This window comes from Bos taurus, chromosome 4, assembly GCF_002263795.3.
Source record: "Bos taurus isolate L1 Dominette 01449 registration number 42190680 breed Hereford chromosome 4, ARS-UCD2.0, whole genome shotgun sequence".
Lineage (NCBI taxonomy): Eukaryota > Metazoa > Chordata > Mammalia > Artiodactyla > Bovidae > Bos > Bos taurus.
In genome coordinates, this window is record NC_037331.1 from 113467142 (window position 1) to 113474824 (window position 7683).

The 7683-nt window shown below is 43.5% G+C and overlaps 1 long non-coding RNA gene across 1 annotated transcript; it reads right to left on the reverse strand.

Moving 5' to 3' along the window:
* Nucleotides 1–462: 462 nt before the first annotated feature.
* On the reverse strand, nucleotides 463–5471 carry LOC112446345 (uncharacterized). Its single transcript, XR_003034269.2, has 2 exons — nucleotides 4435–5471; nucleotides 463–831 (listed from the first exon to the last, which is right to left on the reverse strand). It is a non-coding gene; the product is annotated as an uncharacterized lncRNA (long non-coding RNA).
* Nucleotides 5472–7683: the final 2212 nt, after the last annotated feature.

The window sequence follows — 7683 nt, forward strand, 5'->3', positions numbered from 1 at the left end:
ATCCTAATTTGAGCAAAGAAAATCAAAATGTTTATGAGACAATTAGGAAATTTGAACACTCTGGATATTTAATGATATTAAGAAATTACTACTGGCCACTTGACGCAAGGAGCCAACTCATTGGACAAGAGCCTGTTGCTAGGAAAGATTGAAGGCAGGAGGAGAAGGAGGATGAGGTGACTGGATGGCATCAGCAACTCAATGGATATGAATCTGAGCAAACTCTGGGAAACAGTGGAGGACAGGGAAGCCTGATGTGCTGCAGTCCACGGGGTCACAAAGAGTCGGACCCAACTGAGCGACTGAACAACAGCAACAAAGAAATTATTATAAACTTTTTAGGAGTGATAACAGTATTGTGATTATGTTTTAGTAAGAATTCCCTATCTTGGTGTTACTGAAAGGTACTCGTGGGGGGTCCGGCTGCTCGCCACTCAAAAGCCAATAAGCAGGCCAGGTTGGTGGAAAGAAAATTTTGCTTTATTTCAGGTGGTGGCAACCTCAGGGGAGGGTGGTGGCCATCTGTCCAAAGGCTGACTCCCCACCCCACCCCACCCCCTCACCCCCGGCCAACAAGCAAGGGGTGAGAAAGTTTACAGGCAGAGTCGGAGGTGGGCAACATCCAGAAACAGCACAGTCATCTCTAACAGTCATCTTCAGATTGGTCATCAGTGGTCTGACTAGCATCACCTTGGTTGTTTTAAGACAGTTAATCTTCTGGAGAAGGAAATGGCAACCCACTCCAGTATTCTTGCCTGGAGAATCCCAAGGGCAGAGGAGCCTGGCAGGCTGCGGTCCATGCGGTCGCAAGAGTCGGACACGACTGAGCAACTAAAGAAAGAGAGAAAGTGAATCTTTAGTTCCAGGGTGCACTTGTTTCCATTTCTTTGTGGTCGGTTCTCAGAATTGTGGCAGCTCAAGTTCTGGGTACAGTCTGGTCATCATGTAGTTAACTTCTCCCCTGGGGTTTTGGTATCTTTTGCTTTACATACCAAAATGCTTCACTTATCATTTTTACATATCACAGTTTTTAACCCTTGAAAGTTTTAACAAAACCAAGAAACAAGTAATGAAAATGTTACACCAGCATTTTCTGATTGGCAAACTTAAGAACATATTTCATAACCTCAAAAACTATGCACTTTTTATAGCACAATTTTTCTTCAGTGGTACAATATATATGCTTAATAAACCCAAACATCTTTAGTTTCCCTCTTGGTCTTACAAGGAGACAAAAGTAGGTAAATTTAGATTTGTTCAATCTGGAAGTATGAAACGGAGCAGGACCATATGATCCTTGCCTCACCCCACCCCCACCGTGTCCTCTGCCTGCCTTTTGCCCTTGGAAAACTTTGGTCAAAGAATAAGTTTAATCAGAGAAGTGAGAAATGCTGAAACAAAGGAAAACAGTCAAAGAAGACTGAATAATAATGATGTAGTCACTAAGCATAGTCAAGGACCTTTAGTTCTTTCTCAAGGGCTGTAGATAATATTCTGAGCCACATCCGGTGAGCTGTCTTACAGATACCAAAACCCCAGGTGGAGAAGTCAACTACAGGACTTGAGCTGCCACAATTCCGAGAACTGACCCCAAAGAGATGGGAACAAGTGCATCCCGGAACTGAAGATTAACTAACTGTCCTGAAACAACCAAGATGATGCTAGGCAGACCACTGATGACCAATTTGAAGATGACTGTGCTGTTTCTGGATGTTGCCCCCCTAAACTCCCTATAAATGCTCTCACCCACTGCTTATAAGTTAAATAAGCAGAGTAACAATATACAGCCTTGATATACCCCTTTCCCAATTTGGAACCAGTCTGTTGTTCCTTGTCCAGTTCTAACTGTCACTTCTTGACCAGCATACAGATTTCTCAGGAGGCAGGTAAGGTGGTCCGGTATTCCCATCTCTTGAAGAATTTTCCAGAGTTTGTTTTGACCCACACAATCAAAGGCTTTGGCATAGTTAATAAAGCAGAAGTAGATTTTTTTCTGGAACTCTCTTGCTTTTGCTTTTTCGATGATCCAACAGATGTTGGCAAATGTGATCTCTGGTTCCTCTGCCTTTTCGAAATCCAGCTTGAACATCTGGAAGTTCATGGTTCACGTACTGTTGAAGCCTGGCTTGGAGAACTTTGAGCATTACTTTGCTAGTGTGTGAGATGAGTGCAATTGTGCAGTAGTTTGAACATTCTTTGGCATTGCCTTTCTTTGGAATTGGAATGAACACTGACCTTTTCCAGTCCTGTGGCCACTGCTGAGTTTTCCACATTTGCTGGCATATTGAGTGCAGCACTTTAACAGCATCATATTTTAGGATTTGAAATAGCTCAACTGGAATTCCATCACTGTATATTGTCACCCCATTTATTTAACTTATATGCAGAGTACATCATGCAAAACACCAGGCTGGATGAAGCACAAGCTGGAATCAAGATTGCTGGAAGAAATATCAATAATTCCAGTATGCAGATGACACCACCTTTATGGCAGAAGGCAAAGAAAAACTAAAGAGCCTCTTGATGAAAGTGAAAGAGGAGAGTTAAAAAGTTGGCTTAAAACTCAAATATTCAGAAAACTAAGATCATGGCATCTGGTCCCATCACTTCATGGCAAATAGATGGGGGAACAATCAAAACAGTGAGAGACTTTATTTGGGGGGGTCTCCAAAATCACTGCAGATGGTGACTGCAGCCATGAAATTAAAAGACACTTGCTCCTTGGAAGAAAAGCTATGACCAACCTAAGCATTATATTAAAAAGCAGAGACATTACTTTGCCAACAAAGGTTCGTCTAGTAAAAGCTATGGCTTTTCCAGTAGTCACGTATGGATGTGAGAGTTGGACTATAAAGAAAGTTGAGCACCAAAGAATTGATGCCTTTGAACTGTGGTGCTGGAGAAGACTCTTGAGAGTCCCTTGGACTGCAAAGAGATCAAACCAGTCAATCCTAAAGGATATCAGTCCTGAATATTCATTGGAAGGACTGATGCTGAAGCTGAAACTCCAATGCTTTGGCCACATGATGCGAAGAACTGACTCACTGGAAAAGACCCTGATGCTGGGAAAGATTGAAGGCAGGAGGAGAAGGGGATGACAGAGGATGAGATGGTTGGATGGTATCACCGACTCAATGGACATGAGTTTGAATAAGCTTCAGGAGTTGGTGATGGACAAGGAAGCCTGGCATGCTGCAGTCTACGGGGTCAAAAAGAGTTGGACAAGACTGAGCAACTGAACCAAACTGATTCCCTGCTTGTTGGAGGGGGGGACGTGTCTGCCTTTAGACAGATGTCTGCCACCCTCCCTGCAAGTTGCTGGCATCTAAAATAAAGCAAACTTTCCTTTCCACCAACCTGGCCTGTTTACTGGCTTTTGAGTGGCAAGTAGCTGGACCCTCAATGCATACCTTTCAGTAGCAAGTACTTATATTTTTTTAAGGCCAATTAAATAGAGCTCCTTTACTAATTAACCTCAGAGATATTATCCAAATACAAAAATACATATTGAGACATATAAACATCAAACAGAGATCTCATTGTTTTATCTTTTTACATTTCATGAATTAGGCATTGCAATTAAGCTTATCAGTTTATGGATAATGATCAGAATGGCCAAATTACACACTCAGTTTTAAAAGACTTTCCTTTTTTTTTTTTTTCTTTTTCCTTAGCTTGAAGTTTTACAATTAACCAAAGGCTAGAGTTCCAGGCAATGTGGACTGTGTTTGTATTTCAAGGACATGATAAGTGTTAACTTCAAGTTTTCTCCTAGGCATATTTTTGGTTTCTCAAGGTCTGAAAAAAGTGTTTTATCAAGTTAGGTTTCCCTAACTGCATATGGAAAAAGAATCAGTATTTTGAATTTCAAGACTTTCATCTTAACCAATCTTCTCTGGAGTCTGAAGAATACTACAGCCATATATTGTCCAAAAAATTATTTCCTTTTTAGTCATAAATTCACAACTAAAATTTTCTTTAATGGGTTGAACCTGAATTTCCCATTTTACATAAGGCAACAAGAGTACCAATTATACAAATGGAAATACACTCACACACCAAACGACAGATCTATCATAAACCCTCTCCAAAGGTGACCGGTACAGAGTCCCAAACACTTCCCTGACACAAATGGTCCTCAGCGATAGTCAAATATCAGAAGCAATTGGCAAAATACCCAAATGACACCCGGTGCTCACAAATGGTCCTCAACGGTAGTCAGATGTCAGAACCCATTGAGAAGAATGCCCAGAAGCGCTTCATGCTCACAAACGGTCCTCAGTGGCAGACAGACATCGGAACCATTGGCGAAAGTGCCCAAATAGCAATCAGTGCTCACAAATGATCCTCAACATCAAATACAGTCAGAACCCACTGCAAGAATGCCCAAATAGCACCAGCATTCACAAATGGGAAGGCTGCCCGTGTGCAAACCTGTGGACTTAGCCAGTCTTGGAGGTCGGCAGCTCACCCCAAATGCAAGTTTCCATTCCGCCAAGAAAAGCTTAAGTTGGCAGCCAGTGCCGAGCAGGGGAGAAACAGGGAGGATCCTCAAAACAAATAGTTACAGTAGCTGGTAGGAACATCCCCCAAATCCCCTACCTGGGGCTGCCTAGCTTCAAGCAGCAGGCTAATACAGTATCATAGCCACAGTTTTCCCCTGGAAGACCCAGAAGAGCCAGGTGTCATGAAAGCACAGAAGCCAGCAGTAGCCAGCCCCACGTTGGGCACCAAAATCTGTTACCAAAAGGTATGCTTGGGGGGGTCCGGCTGCTTGCCACTCAAAAGCCAATAAGCAGGCCAAGTTGGTAGAAAGGAAAGTTTGCTTTATTTCAGATGCCAGCAATTGGGGGGAGGCTGGTGGATATCCGTCCAAAGGCCAACTTCCCCGCTCCAACAAGCAGGGGGTGAGAGCTTTTGTAGACAGAGTCGGGGGGGTTACATGTAGAAACAGCACAGTCATCTGTAACAGTCACCTTCAGTTGGTCATCAGTGGTCTGCCTCACACCATCTTGGTTGTTTCAGGACAGTTAGTTAATCTCCAGTTCCGGGGTGCACTTGTTCCCATTTCTTTGCAGTCAATTCTCGGAATTGTGGAAGTTCAAGTCCTGGGTACAGTCTGATCATCGTGTAGTTGATTTCTCCACCTGGGGTTTTGGTATCTGTAAGACAGCTCACCAGATGTGGCTCAGAATATTATCTACAATCCTTGAGAAAGAACTAAAGGTCCTCGACTCTGCTTAGTGACTACATTATTATTATTTAGTCTCCTTTGACTGTTTTCCTTTGTTTCAGCATTTCTCACTCCTCTGATTAAACTTATTCTTTGACTAAAGTTTTCCACAGGCAAAAGGCAAGCAGAGGACATGATGGGGGGTGGGGGCAAGGCCTGCCCCATTTCATTGGGACTTCCTGGAGGTCCAGTGGTTAAGACTCTGCTTCCACTGCAGGGGGCACGGGTTCGATCCCTGGCCAGGGAACTTAAGATCGTGAATGCCATGTGGTGTGACAAAAAAAAATTTATAGTTAAGAATTCCTTATCTTTTGTAGATAGACACTAATGTATTTACTAATAAAATAATATGGATGTTTGTCATTTACTTCAAAATAATCCAGTAGAAGAGATGTGGAAGACTTTGTAGGGTATAAATGAAATCAGATTAAACCATATGAGTTGTTGAACCAAACCAAACCAAATGAGTCATTGATTAAACCAAATAGGTTGTTGAAGCTAGATGACAGATTCAGGAGGGTTTGTTTTATTCTTTTCTCTACTTCTGTATATGCTTGAAAGAGGATGATGCATCTTGATAAAAGAAGCAATAGATGAAGAAGATTCAACATATATGCACCTAACAAGATGTCTCAGGTGCGAGACGGAAACAATGCATAACTCTCGGAAACTGATAGATCAAGCAGAAGAAAAATAAGCAGAGATATAGATTATCTGAATAATACATTTAATAAGTTCAAACTTATGTATAAACCTCTAGACTCTATTTGAAAGTTTCTAAGAGGGGAATTCTTAAAAGCACTCATTGGAAAAACACGTTTATAAATATGTGAGGTGATGTATGTTAACTGGGTTTATTGTGGTGATCATTTTGCAATACACCCATATATCAAATCATTATGGTGTACACCTATAATTAATACAACGTTATATGTCAATTGTATCTCATAAAATGAGTGAAATTTTCAAATAGAAAATAAAGGATATGGCATGAACAGATATGTAACAGGAATATTTCACCAAGTCTCAACCTCCTACATTCAAAAGCTGGGTCAAGAGAACAAAACACTGCATCGAAGTCATTCAGAAATTACTGTTTTCCTAAAAATAATAATAATAACAAAGACCGGGCCAAAGGAAAGAAAGAAAAATCATTATTTTGAAATCTGTGGCGCCGAATAACCGTATTTTATAAGAATACCTACGAAAGCAAGGATATGTGTCAACTTGAAATAGAAGCGGGGCTCAGGCTGTCCCTGCGCTTCTTCTCGCCCTCCTTTCGCCGCCGACGCTTTCCAGGCACCAAAGACGGGTTCCTTCTGGGCTCCACGTCTTTGCTCCTTTTTGGAGAAAGCGAGGCGCTTGCCCGGTGCCGGCGCCGGCTGGACGCTAGGTGGCGCCGCTGCGCTTCTGCGGCCCCAGCGCCCAGGTCCCCAGCGGAACCGGGCGCCTCTACGGTCCTGCATGCATCACTGGGCCCAAACTCAGCGTCCAGACGGGTGCACCTGGGGAGGACTGGGAGGGATGCAAGGCTAAAGACAGAGTGCCAGATGCCTGCCTTCCTGTAGGGAGTGTCTTCTCCTAAGCCCAGCACGCTCGTCTTATTCCATACTATTCACTTCTCTGACTTCTTACTGACCCTCCTCCGTGTCCATTTCTCCTCCTCCCTGACCTCTAAGAACGTGCCTTGAGCTCCTGTTTCCAAACCTCCTGGGTTGTCTCGGGTCCTCTGGCGGCTCAATTCTGAATGGGAAGAGCAAGCAACACGTTTGTCAGAAAGTCGTTCAGTCGCCCAGTCGTGTCTGATTCTGTGGACTGCAGCCCACCAGGCCTCTCTGTCCCTCACCATCTCCCAAAGTTTGCCCAAGTTCATGCCCATTGCATCAGTGACGCCATTCAGCCCTCTCATCCTCTGATGCCCTCTTCTCCTTCTGCCCTCAGTGTTGCCCAGCATCAGGGACTTTTCCAATGAGTCAGCTGTTCTCATCAGATGACCAAAACACTGGAGCTTCAACTTCAGCATCAGTCCTTCCAATGAGTATTCAGGGCTGATTTCCCTTAAGATTGACTGGTTTGATCTCCTTGCAGTCCAAGGGACTCTCAGGAGTCTTCTCCAGCACCACAGTTCAAAGGTATCAGTTATTCAGCGCTCTGCCTTCTTTACCGTCCAGCTCTCACAACCTTACGTGATTGCTGGGAAGACCATAGCTGTGACTGTATGGACCTTTGTCGGCAGAGTAATGTCTCTGCTTTTCAACACACTGTCTGGGTTTGTCATAGCTTTCCTGCCAAGAAGCAAACGTCTTCTGATTTCACGGCTGCAGTCACCATCTGCAGTGATTTTAGAGCCCAAGAAAAGGAAATCTGTCACTACTTCCATCCTGTCCCCCTCTATTTGTCATGAGGAAATGGCAACACACTCCAGTGTTCTTTCCTGGAGAATCCCATGG